Source organism: Euwallacea fornicatus, chromosome 3 (genome assembly GCF_040115645.1).
Source record: "Euwallacea fornicatus isolate EFF26 chromosome 3, ASM4011564v1, whole genome shotgun sequence".
NCBI classification, from domain to species: Eukaryota; Metazoa; Arthropoda; class Insecta; order Coleoptera; family Curculionidae; genus Euwallacea; species Euwallacea fornicatus.
Window position 1 is genome coordinate 4714729 of NC_089543.1, and position 20261 is coordinate 4734989.

The 20261-nt window shown below is 37.7% G+C and overlaps 1 protein-coding gene across 2 annotated transcripts in view; it reads right to left on the minus strand.

The window, feature by feature from the left end:
* LOC136350577 (zinc finger protein basonuclin-2-like) overlaps window positions 1-20261 on the minus strand; it is a 95485-nt gene that overhangs the window by 34432 nt on the left and 40792 nt on the right. The window lies entirely within an intron of this gene.

The following is a 20261-nucleotide window of genomic DNA, read 5'->3' on the forward strand; positions in this document are numbered from 1 at the left end:
ATTTTAATTTTTAACTATTTTTATTTCGATAAAAGTCAGTGGTGCATTTTCTTTTTCTTTGAAAATATTGAAGTAAGTTGTAATTCATGTTTCATTACGATATCAACTCATAATGTGTTAAATTTTCTATTGTTTTATTTGCCGTACTGAACTAGTTTCGAATAAGATTGCATTGCACGTCATATTTTTCTGCAATTAATGCCTCTTTGTAGTCAATTTAATTTAATTTAGTTTTAGTTCGTAATATTAATTATATTCTTGTTGGGCTGAAAAGTAAATATCTTTTGGGTTTACAAAATAAGAAAAATAAAAAATACCTTTCGAAGCATTTTTCTCATATTTTAAGTAAAGTGACAAAGTTTGGCACCTTTCTTCTTCAGTATATGTAATTTTTTAGAGAAAATATTGAATTAAACACAATAAATTAGTGAATTCAATTTTGAGGTAATGATTGAGGTAAATAACAATAACAAAACTCATGACTACTACTAACCACATCAGCCATATTGTCTTCATAGGTAATCAAGATATATTTGTAAAGCACCGCCAGCGAACTATGTTGCACGGGTGCAAATTTTCGGAATTATTTACAAGATCATAAGATTTGCGGTATGATATATATATATCGTTGAATTCGATATAAAACGCGGAATTTAAATATGTGAAACCAAGTAATGTTTAATTATTCAAAAAATAGAATATTGAGTGGGCACACGTTTATTAATCATTCTGTATAAAGCTGTTGAGTATCTTGCAAAACTACTTGCACTTTCAAGAACATGTTAAAAAAAAATTCTACTTCAATATATTGAAAAGTTAGAGAAGGGGTTGGACTTTCCGCGTAGACACCCTGTATAATTACCCACGAAGCGGTGAAACTGCGCGCTAATTTCCGTCAAAACCAACTGAGAAGATCCAACCACACATGCACTGACGGCAGGCACGCCCCAACTTTTGTCGCTGCGCAATCGGACATCTTTGCATTTGCACTTCTCATGGTTATTGCTTCCGATTGCATTTGCACCTTACCGAACATTGTCCCATAAAAAATATATCTAATGGTTTTAAATCGGGGCTTCGTGCTGGCCAGACTTGGGCGACCAATCAGTTGATTTTGAAAACTCGCATTCGAGAACTCCCTTGCCTGTAGAGGGCAACGACTGGAGTCGCCATATTGCAAAAACCGAAAGCATTGGCCGAAGGCTGACATCCTCCGAAACTAGAGCGAAGTCGCTTCTTAAGAAGCTCAAGTGCCGTTCCGCACTCAATTTTACCGCATCTTCAGTTGGTTCCCAAATCCCACATCACGCATTAATCGAAAATTCATGTTAAAAGTGATGTTTCCTTATTACATGAGGATTTTCTGTGTCGCAAGAAATCTCATTAGTCTATGAGATCCTGAAGATTCGGAGTAATGGAACGAATCGAAATCGAATTAGAAGTAAATCTAAAACAATGGAGCGCATGAAGATGTGAATAAGTCTTGGAGATTACTACACTGAACACGAAGAAGAAATCATCCGTTGAGAGGTGTTTGTGTCGTCATTTTGGGGTCATATACTTCTCAAGATGCGGCAAACCAGCTTTCAGTAATTTCAGCACCATAAGGTTTTCCGCCAAATCTTTACAGGACACATTTTCGACTTTAATCCTAGTACTAAACGGGGCCCCTGTGATGGAACACAGAACAGTAACCCAATTTAAAGCCCGGCGGGAGGATTCGTAGGGGGCGACGGGCACTGCACAGGAGACAAAAGAACATTGCAACCAGTCAAATGGTCTTTTCGTGTTGCACACAGAGGCGGACATAAGAAGAGAGAATTATTAATCCACATATGGTGTCAGTGGCTCGTCAGAAACGAACGGAGGATGTAAGCGGAAACGCCACTGCCGAAAATGAAAAATCGGTGAGTTATACGCGGTTCTAAAACGATTTGGGTCTCAATTCGATGGGAAATGGGACTGTCAAAGATGTCAACATCATCAATCGGACGATTTTTGATGACGTGGTTGGCATTACAACAGTCAATCGAGTTCTCGTGACGAAATTTAACATGATTCCTACGCACTTTTCTTGAAATGGTATTTTACGCAAACCGAACCGTCAGCGGCTCGTGAGAAAATGGTGGAGGACGTATGCGGCTACGCCACTGTTTAAGACGGAGAGTCGGTGTGTTATACGCGGTTTTAAAATGATTTGGGCTCCAATTTGACAGCAAATGAGATTGTCTTGAACGAGTGTGCCTCGGGATGATATTAGCCTGTCTAGGTCTCACAACAAAGCTCGACTCCAACCGCCCTGTCACTATGTAATGTATGCTAACATGTTTTTGCAACGGGCCGCCACAATCGCTTTATGATGCTTGACGCTCTCTTCTCGCTTTACAGAATTCCTAAATTCGACAACTGACTGCATTATGGAAAGTGCCGTTTTTCACCCATCATAATTTCATCCGGCCATGTCCCGGGGTATGATGTGTAAATTCTAATCCCCACCACAAATTTAATTAGGTTTAAGAAGGAAAGAGGAACAATCACGCATCACCATCGTCCATTAGGTAAACGAAGTGGAACAAAGTCCTCTTCAGTACATGTACATGACTTACTTTTATGCAAAAACCTTTTTGTCTAAGACAACTTTTCCTCGATCATTAAAAGCTTCCTGAAAGCCAAATGCTTAGTTGTAATAGTTCTTCGGTCAAATTTATTCTGTTATATGGAACGGTCAATAAATAGGATGACGCAACATCCATTCGTAATATGACGTATCATCACTTACAATGGTCTCAGCCCTGTTTTACGGCTTCCAATAAGGCGGCAATGAACATTAGCTGTGTCATGACTGTCATGCTCGTCGCTGGTCCGTCAGAATGCTATTAGTTTCAACAAAAGTCACACGAGATGAATTAAAAGCTTTTTTTAGATGAACCTCACTCTGCTGGATTTCAGTTATAAATAGCGGGGTTTTTAACTGAAGGGACAATTTTGTCATGGTTAAAGCAATATCCGACGAATCAACTGCGAAACAAAAAGCAAATGCGTCAGCCATTAATGCAAAAATGCATAATATCTTTATTAACTTTGGATTTTTTCAAATCAAAGAATCATTAATCTTTACCTATCATTGTGTAATCGAAATTATAGGTTGTATTAACTTGTTTACAAGTGAAACACAACAGAACGTTTAACAATTAATAGTTAAATTCTATATTTTTGTCATGATTTGTATTTTAAATGATGATTGCGAAAGAGAGAAACAATGATAGAAAGGCTCGTAACTACTTGGGGCACAATACTCTTGTTATTTCTTATGATTTGAATCAATATTTACATCAATTCTATGCACTTCTCTTGGAGCGATATTTCATAATCCGACCAAGTAATGAACTACTAGACTTGAAAGTTTCGTATGAAGATATGTCAGCATCACCGATAGAAAGGTCTTTGATGATTTCGATGGTGTGGAGAGTCTCAATCAAGTTTAGTGAGCTGAAACGTATCCAAAAAATGACTCATCTTTATACAGGGTGTTTCTTAATGGATTGTAAAAAATGAAATGGGTGAGAAATGAGCTCATTTAAAAAAAAAAGACTTCTTATATAGACACGTCTTACGTTGCTTCAAGTTTGATTGACGGAGTGCGGTAGTTCCATTTTCTTTATAGATTTTCATTAATTTTCCTCTGTTATTTCTGAAGACAATTTAGTCAAAATTGGTAGTAACAATGATTTTAGCACTATGAACAAACTGAAATAACACTTATTTAGAATACTCTACACTGCGTTACTTTTTTCGTGGCCGCTCTCAATATTTTACATCAGAACATTTTTATGATATTTTTAGATTTTATTGATTAATTTCATTTAATCCCCTACGTCTTATATAAAATGTTTTGCCTTTTTAGTATTTTTATTAGGATAAATAGTTTAAGAAATATTTGTAAAAATTACGACTACCAAGTTAGATTATAGTCAAAGTAATTGCTCAAAATATCCTCCTTCTAGCAAAATACAAGATTCTATCCTTCTTCTCATGGACTGCCGGACTGTGACAAATTCCACATGTATTTCCAATAGTTTGACAAGTATTTAAAATTTTTCGACAATTCCTATCTTGCCGTTTTATCATATCCTTAGGTCAGTCTGGGCGAACATGGTTAGATATTTTTGCAAATATCTCTTAAACTATTGTTCCTAATAAAACAATTAAGGAGAGACTAAAGTTAATGGATAAAATTTTAAAATGTAATAAAAAAATTCTGAAGTAAAATATTGAGAGCGAACACGAAAAAAGTAGCCCCCTATAAAGTATTTCAAATAATTGATATTTCAGATTGTTCATAATGCCAAAAAGATTACTACTGCCAATTTTGAGTTAATTACCTTTACAAATGACAGAGAAATTAATAAAAATTGATAAAAAAAAATGAAACTCCAACACCCTGTAAATCAAAATTAAAGCAGTTGAAGACAAGCCTTTATAGGAAGTCTTAAAATAAGCCCACGATTTACAATTTCATTTTTGTTTCATCTATCCCGTAGATAGGAGGTTAAACCTAGTCTAATGTAGAATAAGTCTGACCTCCAAATTGAGAAAAATAAAATTGTACCAGATATGAATATAGCAGAAAAAATGAAAAAAATCAATTGAAAACTTAGGAATAGTGTTCGAGCGAGGAACAGGTGCTGTAGAGAAAAGCTTTGAGTTTTTACATTAGAGAAACCAATGACATAACAGAGAAGTTGAGCAATTCTATACGTCTTCTAGAGGAGACGGCTACTTGGAGTTTGGGGACACACTGTTCACAACGCGATAGTCTTCTTTCCAATTCGGATCATCAGATTTTATCCTGACTCGATTATCGTTCTGTGCTATTCTTTAGTTGGGCCATTGGTACGTTTGATCTTCTCGGTAACGGTAATTCACGGAGAAGTAATCCAAAAAATTCCAAAAAATATGAAGACTTTCTTCCACATCTCCAAACAGTCTTTCATATTTCCACTAGTCTCTCATGGCTTATAGTTTGTAGTACGTTACTCACGGGTAGCATATCTCCATAATTTTGGAGTGCACCTATATACGTTTCTCGTGCTTGGTTCTTGCTTCCCTTCAGTCGATCGAGAATCTCGCCTCTAAAATATCTCTTCTGAGTCGTTAAAGCGTTATTAAATGCCTTCAGAGCATGAAGCTGTGGCTTGTTCAGGCTGCCCCGTACTTTGGGTACCGAATGCGAGTAGACGATTCTCCGTCTTCTCGTGCCGCACTCCATCGACGAACTCTCTGAATGTTATCAAAACGTGGTCGTCACCATCGCTATGGTGGCGGAGCTCCTTTCTAATTCCCGAACGTTCGTTCCTCAAAAAATTAAACAATTTTATTATAGGAACATCATGCGCCATCAACTATGTTCCTCCTTTGATTAATATCTCCTCATCAACTCTCGGGAATCATATAAACGTATTGCCTATATGCAAATAAAAGCATATATGGTATTACCAATTAATATAACCACATGACCTACGTTGTAACATCTTTTGAAAAAACCTCCGCATTGAAAGTGTCATTACTATTTATTTAAAATATACTAACAATCAGTGTTGTTGATCTTGAGAAATGCTATTGTACCACTAATTATTGAGCTATTAATAATTATTTTAACAATAAGAGGTTTTATTATTGCCTTGAATACAATGCCGATCACGACTTCATGAGCAAAAAATCGAAGCGATGTAATGATTCAAACGTATGACAAGTGGAACTCACCGTGACCTTCCAGGCTGCTTGTAAGACAAAAGATGTCTACGTCAACTTACCTGAAAAAGAATTATTCTGATTCAATGTCTATTATGGGATATAGTCAAGGACAATTTGGACTAGGTCTTAGTTAAATTGTATATTGCGTTTTTACGCTAATGACATCTAGATTTTTTCCACTTTCCATAAGAGATCGTTAAGGGGATTATAATATTAAATCCAATTATCCAATTTAAGGTTACCGTTTCGTAATGTTAGAACACACAAGAATGAAGTTTAAGAAAGAAGTAGAGAAGACGAGCAAATGATCAAACGAGCAATTAAACAAGATTCTTTGTTTTATGACTGGTCATTAATTGATGTCCAGTTAACGCTTCTGGTTTAGAGTGTATTGGTAAATTGGCTTGCAAACTAAATAACGGTAACCAATTTCGTCACAAAAAGGCCTTTGGATCGTCTATCAGGCTGAGGCAATTTTATGCCACTTATGTTTTTTTTAATGAACTGCCTTTAAACTCTTTAATAGGACATTTATTTTAAGTTTGGTCTTGCTGCGAGAGTAATACCTACGTTTCGCGTAAAATTTCATTAAAAGAAAATTCCTTCGAATTATCTTTGGTTGTCACAGTCAATCAGTCAACGTCGCCTGGACAGTCCAAGAACAGGAATTCTCGTGCACACACTCTGCCATGAGAAGCAACGCAACTTCTGCAGATCAACTTACTATTTAAACGAACGTAGGCCGTTCAAAAAATAATTGGATTGAGCCTTCAGTGAAAGACCGCAGGCCGAAAAATAAAACACCAGGTAATGACATATTTTAAAGCCTTTGTCGTGCTGACAATGGGGCCCCGATATCATAAAGACGCACTCATAATTACAAGATTTCTCTTCATCTACTGTGATATCGCATCGACAGTTCACTATTAATCGCCTACCTGAGCTGCCGAGAAAATAGTTTCCTATTTATAGTTTTTAAACAATGGCTCCCTATTTAATTTCGAGACTGAAAGGTTCCGAGGCCTAGCCATTGGTTTTCCTGGTGCTGGCAGGTGTTAATCGAACCGCCGAAGGAATGTGAGTTTCCAAAAATTGCTTTAAATAAATAACGGTGTGTTGCTAAATTTCGGGCATGTTTATGCATCAGAAACATGGATTAGTCTACGTTGACACAGGTTCGCGCAATGTGGAGCTCAAGAATATCCCATTGAAAATCTTGAAAAATTCCCATGGCCTTCAGAAGTTTTCGAGCGAAGGTAAAATTTTCAACAAGAAAATGCGCAACTTTGTCCCAATTTAACCGATCTGGTGTCTTTTGTGGAAAGATGAGCCATGCCCGAGCTACAGAAACGGACACCCTCTTTGGCGCCGTGCAGGCTACTCGCTCTCGAACAGCGGAAATGAGGCGATTCTGGAGGTGAAGGTGGATTTTTCAAATATCCTCGGCTAGCATCCGACGAGACCCCGTAAACCGTGGCGAACCCTATGAAAAGAAGGCCTGTTTTGCATCTTGCTTGCTGGTCAGAGTCGGCAGCACGAGCAAAGAGAGCGGGGAACCTGGACGGAACCACGCGGCCTGGCGCTGTCCAGGCTATTCGCAATTTTTAACCCGCTCTATATCTCCGCATCGAGGTGTTTTCGAATTTATGAAGTTTTCTCCTTAAAATTTCCTGGACTTTGGAGCTCTTAAAGTCTGCTCTCTCTCTCTAGAGAATCTAAGAAGAATCTTTCGGTTATAATAATATAATGAAAACTTTAAAAATGCACGAATTTAACGTAACGAGAGAGAAAATCCAATTGTCAGATGTTGCTTCTAAAAGAGGAAACGTCTCTCCGAAAAAGGGAATTTAAAATCACCTTCACGTGAATAATGAAAATGAAAATCTATAGTTGCATTAGGGTGCAGGTCGCTTCACCTATCCCGTTGATCCGTGATGAATCCAAATAAATGAAATGTGATTACCGCGTGCACTCTCATCGTCTCGAGATTTAGGTCTAAACTGAGGGTATATAATTTAACCTTCAAGGGTAGCAGTTCAACCCCGCTATCTGCCTTTAAAAACCATAACCATTAAAGCTTCGGAAAATGATACTCCATTTTTTAAAAATATACGCGATCATTAAGAGGACAATAATTAATATTAAATGAGAGAGAATTACGGTGAGGCCCTTTGAAAAAGCGGTTAATTATAAGTTGATAGATTCTCATAATATATATAATAGGTAACAAATAGTTAAGTGTCGTGGGGTTTTGTGATGACTCCACGGGGGAGCAGAGGCTCGTGGGTTGTGAGACCACGTATTGTGTCGCACTATACCTGCTTCGATTTATATTTTAATGTGTTTTCCCCAAAACAAATGGCTTCCATTGTCGGCCTTTTGTGACTTACAAACGCCGAACTCGTATTTATTGTGTGTTTTGAATGTAAAACGTCCGAGTGGATTTATACCGAGTTAACACTCTATTATTTATCGACTCGAGAAAATTTGTTTAAGAACATAAGCGTTTTGATTTACTGTGCGGATTTTTTTGCTTTCGCTCGCTTGGTGTCTTATTGCAAACCAGGGTATATATTATGGGACTTGTTTGTTTTATTCCGTATATACCAATTTGGCCGGAGCATAAATAATGGTAACGACTTAATATGATTGAGATTTCATTTCGCTACACGCCAAATGAATTTATCTTCGATTATCCCAGGATCTCTTAAATCTACCACTGGAAACTAGATATTCTCCAATTGTCAGTTTCCTTACGAATTCGTCGATCCCTTGGTCTGTGCAATATTGCTCAGTCCCAGAGACAAAGCCTAAAAACAGTACGAAAATTCCCAATGATGGCCGTTTCGTTTTGCAGCGAAGGAATTTAGAAAGAACGTCCGTTCCCAATTCGCGTTAGTTACACATGATCGATAACTCAATATGAACCAATTAACTCTATTTACTTTGATGGTATTTTTTTAATGAAATTCGTCAACAATTTCCAATGCGCTAACTCTGGTTTGGACATTCCTAGCGACGTGGTCTGTGATCACCGACCGTGAACTAATCGGCTACACGAATGATTAAATTTCAGCATAATTGTAACATGCAACAGCCAAGGGAGAAGGGCAATTATCAAAGTAAATGTAGATCTTTGATATCCAACTTCCGGAGCTGTTTTGCTTTGTATGTAACTCTTGTTAGAGCTTTAGCTAGGCTTGGAATCTTTGTCTTCACGTCATATTAAAAACATAAAACACTTCAGACCATATAGAAATTAAAGGAAAATAATATCTCATTCTTTAGGAAGTCACTTGTCTGAATGTATTTCGTAATATTTGAGAAAACGGCACACAACGAACAGTAAATCATGCGTATAATATGGAAAGAAACTACCGCAACCTTTGGGCAAAGGGAACATAAAGAAGGTTCTTGCGAATTTAAGTTCAAAAGCAGCCGCGACGGATACATCGTATACTACAATGCAACTTTGTGTATTAATATATGGATATTCCATGGTTCACTTCACATGTTACTCAAGGATATAAATATTGTTCTTTGTGCGCCCCGAGGATCTCGCAGATGAATTGTTACCTCAAAAATGTATTGTTTAACAAATTTATATTCCAAAAGCTACACCCACTCCACATAATATAATCTCATTTGGCAGCATTTTCGAATTATTTCTGGTTTTAACATAAAATTTTGTTCTTTGCCCTTTCAAGAATTTTTCATAATTTTTTTAAAGCAAAAGTTGCTGCTCCTCGTTTATCGCTTAAGTGACAAACGACTATCCCTTTAGTTGCATTTGATTTAATGCTTTCGATATTTGTTCCCAAAATAAAATAATAACGAATGGTTATTCACAAAGCGCATGCAGCCATGGGCGTCTGTTTCTTCTCGTACCGCTTGCGCAGTGCCGAGGAACTGCACGTGTGAAAGCGTCGCTGGCAATTTTTCGCTAATAAAGTGCAACGAAAGAGGTGTTCATTGCTCGGTTGCAATTAATACATATTAAAAAAAGACTTTTCAATATATTCTTCGTTATTGTTCACGAATTACTTTCGTTGGCGCAGTTGTCGACGCATAAAAGCAAAACCAGATCATGCAGAATAAACGGACGTCAGGTTAAAACCCAAAGAAGTATTTTATGTATTCTTTGTATGTGTGTTAAGGATGTGCGCATGTATGTAATAGGTATTTTGGAAGAATGCATTAGACTCTAAAGCAATCCATCTTTATTTATTATTCTAGTAAATAAAAATGATGTGAAACCGCATATTATCTAGGTTTAAAAGGCAGTCAGGAAGCTTAATGAACATTCCTTGCGCACAATGAAGGGTGATGAGCCAATTTTAATCACACTTTTTGTTCGTTTCACTCGTCTTCTTTTTCAGGAACGTCCATAAAAGTCGTTAATTATGATAAATATGCAGGAGCGCTTTTTCCTAAGAGAGTCGTAGGTAGCAGAGTGAACGGATGCGGGCTTTGTTATTCAGAGAGGGTTAAAATTGTATTAGTATTTAACCCTTGCCTTCAGCTTACGCTCCTGATATAGCGTTTTGTTACCCCTTGGGAGAGACAGTTCTAGCTTAACCGTGATGCTACCTTGTCCTTTGCCCTCCTGCCTTGCAGAAACAGACCTTAGGCCATGCTGCTATTGAAGGGCGTTCTATGTTAATTGGCCTTTCTTTTTGACCCTTTTCCAATCTATGATCCGAGAACGCCTGCGGTCGGCGATTTGAAATTCTCCTGGGAGTCCCCCTCTTCCGTCGACCGTTCGGCCTCGGCGTCCTTTACATATTTATGTATTCCCTTAAATCAAATCAAACACCGCTCTGTTTGATATTCATTTACCGATGTGGGTTGCTTTTTATGCTTCGGCTCTCTTAATTATCAAAATATTTCGGCAGACGAGAATTTCAATCAAGACTACCCGGAATCGATGTTCTCAGATTTAAGATAGAAATTGGAAAAAAATCGAGCTTATAGCGATTCAGAACAATTCATCGGCAAAGCTACAGCGACATTGTTTAGACTCATAAAACTTGTGCAAGATAAACACCGGAGGCTCATAATCCGGGAGACAGGCCAATATTCAGGGAAATGCTCTTAACAATTTAATTATGCCCATATTTAGAAGCATAAAATCGATCACTTTTATAAACAAACACTAATGTCAATTTGCCAAACTTGAGGGACCCTGAAAGCGTAATAATTCCTTCCCTAAATGTAGAGGCTGGATACCATTATACGACCTCTATAAGCCTTAAGCAAACTTCTCTAAGTCGACTAACTGTCTCGTAATGGGATAATAATGCTTGGTTACACATTGATTGTCGTAATATTCTATTAAAGTTAAGAAGCGAATTCCGGGTAGGGTTCTTCGATCATATGTGAGTTTAATTAAAATCTTGCCTTTGCGGAACTGAATTGTGAAGCTTCCAAATAGTGCCGTTATCTCTGACCGAAGTGACAATCTTCTGCTGCCTCACTTAATCATCTACAGACCTTGCATTATTCGGTCATCACAACCATCACATAAAGAAATCACTGTTAGTGTTTTTTTCACTCTACGCAACATACGACAAGCATCGAGATTGCAGGAAGATGACTTTTAGGAATTAATATCTTGTATCTGTGGTACCGCATTATGTGTAGAGCCGTTATGTCTTTGGTACTGATTGTCAACACAGTTTTTGTTGCATATGCACTTGCGTATTGTTTAATGTTGCTAGATTAGTGTTCTCAAGCGGTAGCCATCAAAATGCGGCCTGAGATATCAGTGGTTGAATTAAAAACAATGGGAAAGTTGGAATATTATCTGATATTATCCGGATTTACAGATTAATTCCGCAATTATGGACTCCTTGAACGTATAACTAAATGGGAAATTACATAAGCTGTAATAATGCGGTGGTGCGCAGTAATGGGCAACCATTCATCAGTGATTTTACTAGTGGAAATGAGTAGGTAACAAACCATGACAAACTATAGATGCCGCCTTTAATTATACAGTAAATACAATATAGAAATCTCGCTGTTCTCTTTCTCAAAGGGGGGCCACCTCTTTTATTACCATTATAGTTAGAAATAAAAAATATTCCAATTAAGAAGGTTGCCGCCGATGCTATATATCAATCTATAAGGACTCAGCATGGGACAGAGTTTCGAAAAAATCATTAATATCCAACGAGGAAAAATAAATGATGCAAATTTTATTTTATACTTCAATTTTCATGCGATCATTCATATTTACCTACAAATAGCTGGACTACTCAACTAGAAATCAAATCATCCGCGTTGGTGACTTGAAAGCACTCGCTTTATATGAAGTTTTCATTTAAAATAGCAACCCTCCTGTGGAAAAGCATTTCTGAAAACAAGTATTCAATTTCTCGTAACAAAAACTGCAATTAAGCGTTTTCAAGTTCGACACAAGCTAACTAACTGGCTTCCAGCCAAGCCGATTACTGTTGTTTAAAGGGGCAGTTAGTCACACAACTTTGAAGAATTTGGAAATGGAACCATGTTATTTGCGAATTTACATTACTTCGCTGTTTCGCAACGAGCGCTGCAATTTAATACCTGCAAAAGTGCCCAAGTAATTATTTATTCTGAATTTTTATCTATAAATGAAACTCAAAAAGTGTTGCGGTCCAAAATCATCGACGACGAACGCGCAAAAGAAAAAGAGTTGTCGAAGACCTGAACAAGTGTATTGTACCAAACCACCAAAGACTTTACTGACTAAGAGTATGACTATTGCGCATGAGCCGCAGGCGAGTGCAATTAGGCATGAGAAGAGTTGTGGATTGCGCGCGCCCCTCGTAGGAAGTGAAGGAATGCGGAAATGGGGAATCCTGCGACATCATTGTTAAGTGGGTAACAATACAATATCCTGACAATCCTAGAAAAAACTACTATTAATGTAAACAGCAGCAGGGGACATTTGAGCTTGGGCAAACTACAATATGTTCTTCCGTACTTGATGACAAACCTGGGATTTCTAGTCCTAACCGACTGATCTGCATCACATACCAATCGTTGCTGATTCATCGCCATATAATATAGTAACTTATCTGAATCAGATTAATCTGTCATAGAAAGCCATTTTTTAAATCAAATACTTCTTCACCTGAATGAAGTAATGCATTTCGGTCATGTAATTTTTCCTCAGTTTTCTGTATTCGTATTCATTATAACCGAGTGATCTTCGATAAATTCAGATTTGTTGTGCAACGAAGTTGAGAACAAGTTGGAGATTTCGAATTAGAAATAGATGTTTTCCCAATTTAGCGAATCTACTGCAGCGTCTATGGTTGAAGGGAGAAAAAGTGTGCTGTTTTAAAGGTATGTACGCAGTTCGCTGATGAAATGGAGACATCAGCGAAATCATCGAAAATTCCAAGTTTTGGATTTTGCATCTCCTTAAATCAATCAAGTTTCCTTTATTCACACCTAAAGGGAAATACCGGTCGATGTTCTATAACAAACTTTAAATAAAGCTGGAACAACATCCAATAGAAAATATTTTAGTAAGCTATTTAATAAACTTTACGAAATAATTGGCATCGCAAAATGCATAATTAAATATTTCCTAAATCTCATCTTGGGAAACATTATCGATCTGAGTCTGAACGTTGCCGCTGACAACTCTTTCATGTAAAGTTGGTGTATCCCAGGGGATACGGCTTCATTCAAAAAAAGTTTTCAATATTATCCTGTGTTTTGCTTTAATGCTTTGTATTTAAATTTCTTTAACCTGTATTTTAACCAAGTAAATTGTTATCTTGCTCAGAAAGCCGAGACTGAAGCGAACATCAAGGGATGGTCGCTTTTCATTCTACGAGTTTAGAAACAAAAAGAAGTGACGGGGAAATGATGATGAAGTTGATTTTTTTTTAAATATAAGTGATTTACAGTCAAATATTCATAATAGATAGAGCCTGATTGATGAGACAGTGCTTTTATCTTAAAATAACCAAAATGTCACTCTGGCGAGATTAAAAACTGATAAATTCTTTGAATCTGCAAAAATTGACGCTCGACTGCCAAAATAAATATTAGTGTTGGGTCTATAAATAGGTGGAATTGTCGTCTGTGAGGACCTCACAGTTATTGGAACGCGTGTTATAACGCCTGTCGCGATTTGTTTATAAAAAACGACATGTGCGCCCCGACGCTGTAAACAATCTGATGCCAAAACGGTCACAAACGGAAAGACGCCGTTGCCAAGTTTAAGAGGAAAGAGATATTTTAACATATTCAACTAAGTTCCAGTTTTTACATCAGCAAATATCTTCGTTTACAAACTACGTGAGCTACATCCTCAGATGAGACATCGCACCTCAGAATTTGCAATAAGAACTGTCTGATTTACTTTGAAGAATTCCCACAGAGGAGTGATACCCTTTAGAAGAAATCTGTTCAGCACTTCTAACCGCTCTTTTCCATCCCAAGTTTTATAGGGTCAGTCTTAAAGGACTGGTCGGACCTGTGATACTTTGCAGGCCGATCCTCAGACAGTACAGGAAAAATAATAGAAAAATATTGTTTTAAAAATCGACTCAGATATTAAGGTGTAAAAGTGAAGAGTTAACTTCCTCATTTTCCAATTTTGTTAATATTATTGATCGTTTCAACGCAGAAATCTATACTTCTGAATATGAAAGAGAGGAAGCAATTGGAAATCTTCATCACCACCAGCTTGAAGTTTCGAATTTGTAATACAAGATTTTTGTTTTAAACGTTCTTCAATTGCACCTGGCAACGATATTTTTACAATTAAACAATAATTCACAAGTAAATTTCAAATATTTTGAACGTGCGCGTCTGTGTGTTCAACTGACCCGAAACCATTTTGAAAATGTCCTACAAATTTCAATAAATTTTACCAAATCTGCCATTTTCATCAATAATTTCATCAATGTTTAAAACAGAATTTTTCCGTTATTTTTCCATACTCTCTGAGGATCACCATGCAAAGTTGTGCAAAACTGATCCGCCCTTTAAGACCCTGCACCGAATGCTTCCACGTGAGTTGCACATGCTTTCGTCGATCTTTAACTCCAGATTCTCGGGGGTTTTGAATGTCACACGTCATTTAATGATCGAGATTCGTGAATTTCACATGAATGAAAATATTGTTTCGACTTACAATCTAAGTGCGAAAACATTTTTCCTTTTCTTTGTAAGGTTTGGCTGCACAAGCAACTGCACATGCGCAATAAATGTGTCTAGTTCTCTGAATATACAAACGCATACCTAATAGAGAAACAGTAGGGCTTCCGAGATACGCCTATCTTGCGAACACTTGCAGTTGCCTTCTGTGCTACTCAAATAATCGAACCTATTCAATATATAAAACCAATGCAACGGAACATAAACAAGTTTTTAGATGTTCTCGCTTGATGTTCCATTTATTATAATTGATAATTGCGAGCAACATTTCGCAAATCGATCGATTAATTAGTCAAATTGCATTAAATAGATAAATAGCTCAATGATCAAATCCAGGAATGCAGGTGGCCCGCATGCATTGTCGTGAAACCGACTGTAATAAGAAGGCTCATTGCTTTCTTAGTAATGTATTCAGGTCAGACATTAAAAATTTGAATTTACATTACACTTCTTGCTAATGGATTTTTAATTGCCTCGGACAAATTATTCGCTATCGCCAGGGGTGGATCTGACCGCCAGTTTTTTCGTCTTATTGCTCCACGATGAAATATGCAGTCCTCGGTGTTCTTTAAAGCCCGCGAATGTGACGGTACGCCCAACTTTGACCTTCTCAATGGTCTAGCATTCCGCCTTGTGGAGCATGAAACCATGAAACTACGAGGAGCGCAAAATGGCACGTACGGCCCTGCACATAAAATCTAGCCAAATTTGGGCTAAAAAAATCGGGCCGTAATCGAGACCGCCAAGCCGTGTCAATTTTAATAACACAAATATTTACAATTTTAATAATCTCGGTCGTGATGGGTCCGTTCTTCGTGTCGTTTAGACCACTGGTTATGTATTTAAGAAGGGTGGCAACGTTGTAATTATAAATAAATTAGGCGGTGCTTTAGAAGGCACACTTACAACTTCGTGCATATTTTCCCGCATCATTATACCCTCCGGTTTTAGTTTTTGTCCGGCCAAAAATCGTTTTTGCGATAATTATCATCTCGGAGCAAGTGGTTTGGCATGTCAAAGTTCAAAAGGGAATTATATTAAACGAGGATATGCAAATCTACATATGATGAGACTGAGTTTAATTCGCGATGAGAGAGAATTCGCGGCGAACGTTCGATGCAGGGAGGGGAACTGGCCTGATCTGAATCAACTGAAAAAGGCCTGATCTTAGGCACCGGTCCTGGGATCCGTCCGAGGACAGGCTGCGATCAGTACTCTCCGGGGAAAATGCTCCACGTAATTACCACTAAGAAAAGCCGCTATATCTATTACGAAAAATGATATTTAGGCAATGGTTGCCAATGAGGAAACGACGAATTTCACTCATATTCAAAAATTTGGGCAACCACGTGAGTTTTTCTTAAAGACGATTTCCTTCAGGTTGATTATGGCTACATAAGCAATAGCCGAAAATGGCATACACAGGAGGGTACCATACCCTAAATAATGCACAACCCTCGACTGCTTCACTCAGGTCCTGATTCCCCTGCGACTGCTATCTGTATCCCTAAGATTACAGTTGCTACATTCCCATTTATCAGGGCTTATATCATTTTCTTGATTGTGTGTCATTTCCTCTTAACGTATATAAATGATGGCGGTTTGTTGAGATTTATCAGTATTTTTTAAAGGAATGGTCTTGAGGAAACGATGACCGGAACTTGTGATCGCGATTGACACCAATGTTTGTTATGGTTAAGACGTAAACATTTTTCAAAAGTCAGTTTTTCTATTGCTTTGCGGGCAGGAGCACTATAAAGTAGACATTAGGAGGTTTGGTTCAATCGTAACCCGATCGATTTGTTTACCGAAAACCATTTAATTGTCAACTTATAGGTGCAAGTGGAGAACAGTTATTTCGCCACAATTCTCGAGGAAAATCGTAAAGCCTAAAATCGAGCTAGACAAATAAACAGTCGATCGGCAGTAAACATTTTTATTTTAGTATATTTTTCCGGCGCCTCCGTCCTATTAAATTTCTTTAAACGTAAAGTAGTGTAAATAATCTTAAAAAGCAATTTACCCATTTTGTCAACGGTTCCAGTTTTAAACTGAGCCCGAGAACTTGTAAACACCACATCGAAGGTGGACGGTGACAACGACTCATCCTCATAAAAACGTTCCGTGCGATTTATGTACGTTGTTGCCAACAGCCTCCAGTAGTACTGACCAGAACCGCCTTTTCACATATTTTAAACCATTTTCACGACTTTCTTGATGCTCAAAAGCCGATCTACTGTGCAAAATAATATCAAAATCTACACCATCGCGATCTTAGACTTGGCCCTTCTTTCACGCAAAGACTGCCAAATTTTAAGCCGACTTGCGAGGAATATTCAAGGATTTCTGGATTGCCAATCTTAAGCCGAAGCTGAAGAACCTTCTACGAAGGTATTAGTTGCTGGGAAGACATCGTTTTTCAAACGTTCTTCGCGATTTCACCTTTAGTGCCAGCACTAACCTAACAAAACATCTAAAATATTCGTTTAATTACCCGAACATTCTGGAGAGGGCGCTCAAAATCGAAGCATCGGTTTTAAACCGCACGTCACCAGTTTTCAAATTTTCAGGTCGGTACTGCAGACATCCAACTTTTTTATTGTCACATGGTGGTCTGAATCACAGCAGTGGTGAGTAACTGGTTACAATTCTTCAATCTCCAATTCGAAGATTCGAGGTCTTGGAATTATAATATAACGATTAATTAAGAACAAGTTCTCATGTGGTGGAACTGTTCCATGTCAATCACGGCGGTTCGATAACTGATTGATATTCGCAGTGCAACGTTCGGTCAGGATTAGTCTGAGAAACATGACTTGAAACTGTCGTTTAGTATACTAAATTTTTGCAGCCGTCCACGTAAATAATACTATCGGCTGCTTCTGAAGGCGTTCTTGATATGTTTCAATCAAGAGCCGGTTTAAGTGATGTCATCAAAGATAGCGAAAAAAAGCATGAGGTTTGAGGCTAAAAAGCATTAATACCTGAAAGGAAACATTGAATCACGCATGAGAATTACGATTACCGATTGAAGAACGTGTAGTGAAGGTTTGTTTACAGTGTTAAAAATTCTTTGACTCGCCAGCTCGAAGGCACCAGTGTTACATAAGCTGCGGCGGAATTAATAAGTGTCTATATGGGAGTCGGAGAGGGGCTGGGCCTCAGATAGTTAAACTACACAATACAAAACCACATGGCAAAATATTCAATACATAGATACATCCTATTGCATGAAAAAATCCAAATGGGTTTCTAAGAATTTTGTATTTTTAAGGCCAATATTATAAGACGCCCGATTCATGTTTTGCGGTTGACAATAAAAGTGTTGTGTCATGGGGACAGCTTGACAGTATCAACCTAATCACGGCAACAATTCACTTGTTATTCTCTTCTCGCTTTAAAGTAATATTAAATTGGTCCCCAAAGATTTTCTGACAGTCATTTGCCTCAATAGCACAAGACCTGCTATTCTTTCCCCGGCCTATAGAAAAAATCAACAAGTGGATGTCAACTCGACGTCACCGCGACAAAGTGGCCAGATAAAAAACACCCTTGTCGCTTGTAAAAGACTTACTCTCCCCTAAAAAAACTCCCTGAGCTTTAAGTGAAATACGAAAAGGAGAGAGAACAAAAACAGCCGGGAACAATGTCATATAATTGAACGATAAAAAGATATAACCTCCTGTTAACTTGGTTTAAGTCAATTGGTTCAAAGGGGGAAATTAAGTAGATTGTCGTTCGACTCCTGCCCGATGCGCAGGAGCGCTTATTGAGACACGTCCAATCACCCGAAATGTGCACCTTTGGTGTTAAAACACTAATGACTTTCAGGAATGACTTTTAGCCACCAAAACAAATTGCCTTTACAAAGCGTTGACAAGAATATAAGTGTTTTGTGCTGATAGGATCTTTAACATGGGTATATTAGTTCTTTTGTCGGTCCTGAGCCTTATCTCTTCGAATAATCTACTTTTAGTAGCGACCAGCATTCCCTTAATCGTCAGCTAGGTGTTTGGACTGCCCTTTCTACGGCCTGATAATTTGTTTCTTGACTCGTAAAATTTTCCAGTCATGAACCTCCTGGTCCTTCCTAAGCAGATATGACAATATGATCTAATTATAATTTCAGGCTTGCGGTTAAAAACGAAACTAAATAAAATTGTTCTGCCTCGGCTAATTAAATAAACACGGAAAGTTTACAGCAGAAGTCTGGTTTGACACGAGCGTTTTGTATATCGTAAAAGGTGGGACACACGTTCGGTACAAGCTTGACATTTTCCATGTCTTTTTATGCTTCTCTAACCTTACGACAGCTGGACGTGATTATGTTGATTCTTATCGGATATTTAAAATGTTCTTCCTCGATATTAATCTCTTTACGATCGAAAAAATGCTCGATTTAAAATAAAAATATTGTTATTTACAATAGGAGTCCGCTACGGGCGGTCCTCATACATTTTCTTCTAGTCACAATGTTTTATGTCATCCTCGGCTATAAATTTAAACACATCTACCATTGTCAAACAATTTTATATAAACAATAGATGTATTTAAAATTACTAAGGTAAGATATATTATTAGGTTATTACTGACGTCGACGAGAGACGGAGACGTGACATACATACATCTGCTCCAAGGATGTGCGGGTTCTTAATGAAACTATGAATAAATGACTATAGAACCTGCAGAATGACTCACTACTATAAGTTAATTTACTGTACTATAACTTATTATGCATATTTAACTGCAGATTGAATAATTATTGCATCTAATCGTTCCAGCATCTGAGCTTACAGGTGATTTAACAAAAGGTAAGATACAGGGTGAATCACATAAACTTGGAGATATTCCAGGGGGCGATATTGCTCGGAGAAATAATAGAAAAGTGCTAATAGACCCGTCGTCAAAAACCGATCATTTTCGATATACAGGGTGGCAAAGTGTCACACTTTTCCTCAAATTTTGCGTTTTCCTCACATATGAGTAAAATTTTTCAATTTTCGTCCCCCTATTTTCCGTAAAACCCTCTGCAACAAAATGTTAAAGTCGACGGTTAGTATAATTTCATTATGTCGCACATCGCTCCCAAAAATATCTCCTCGGCGATATGTTACACCCTGTATATTCCTAAGATCGCTTCAGGACTAGATGAAAACAGAGTTAGTTCACAACACAGTTAGAGCACAGGTAACTGTTCTTTGCACTTATAATTGCACCTAATTGTACGGAACTGCTAGAAAGACTCTTAGAAAGCTGCGAGTGGTTGCGTGCTCTTAGAGGGACTTCGTCGCGAGAAGAGGCAATACCTGTTCCTTTCTAAAATAACAGTTTGATGGGTAAAT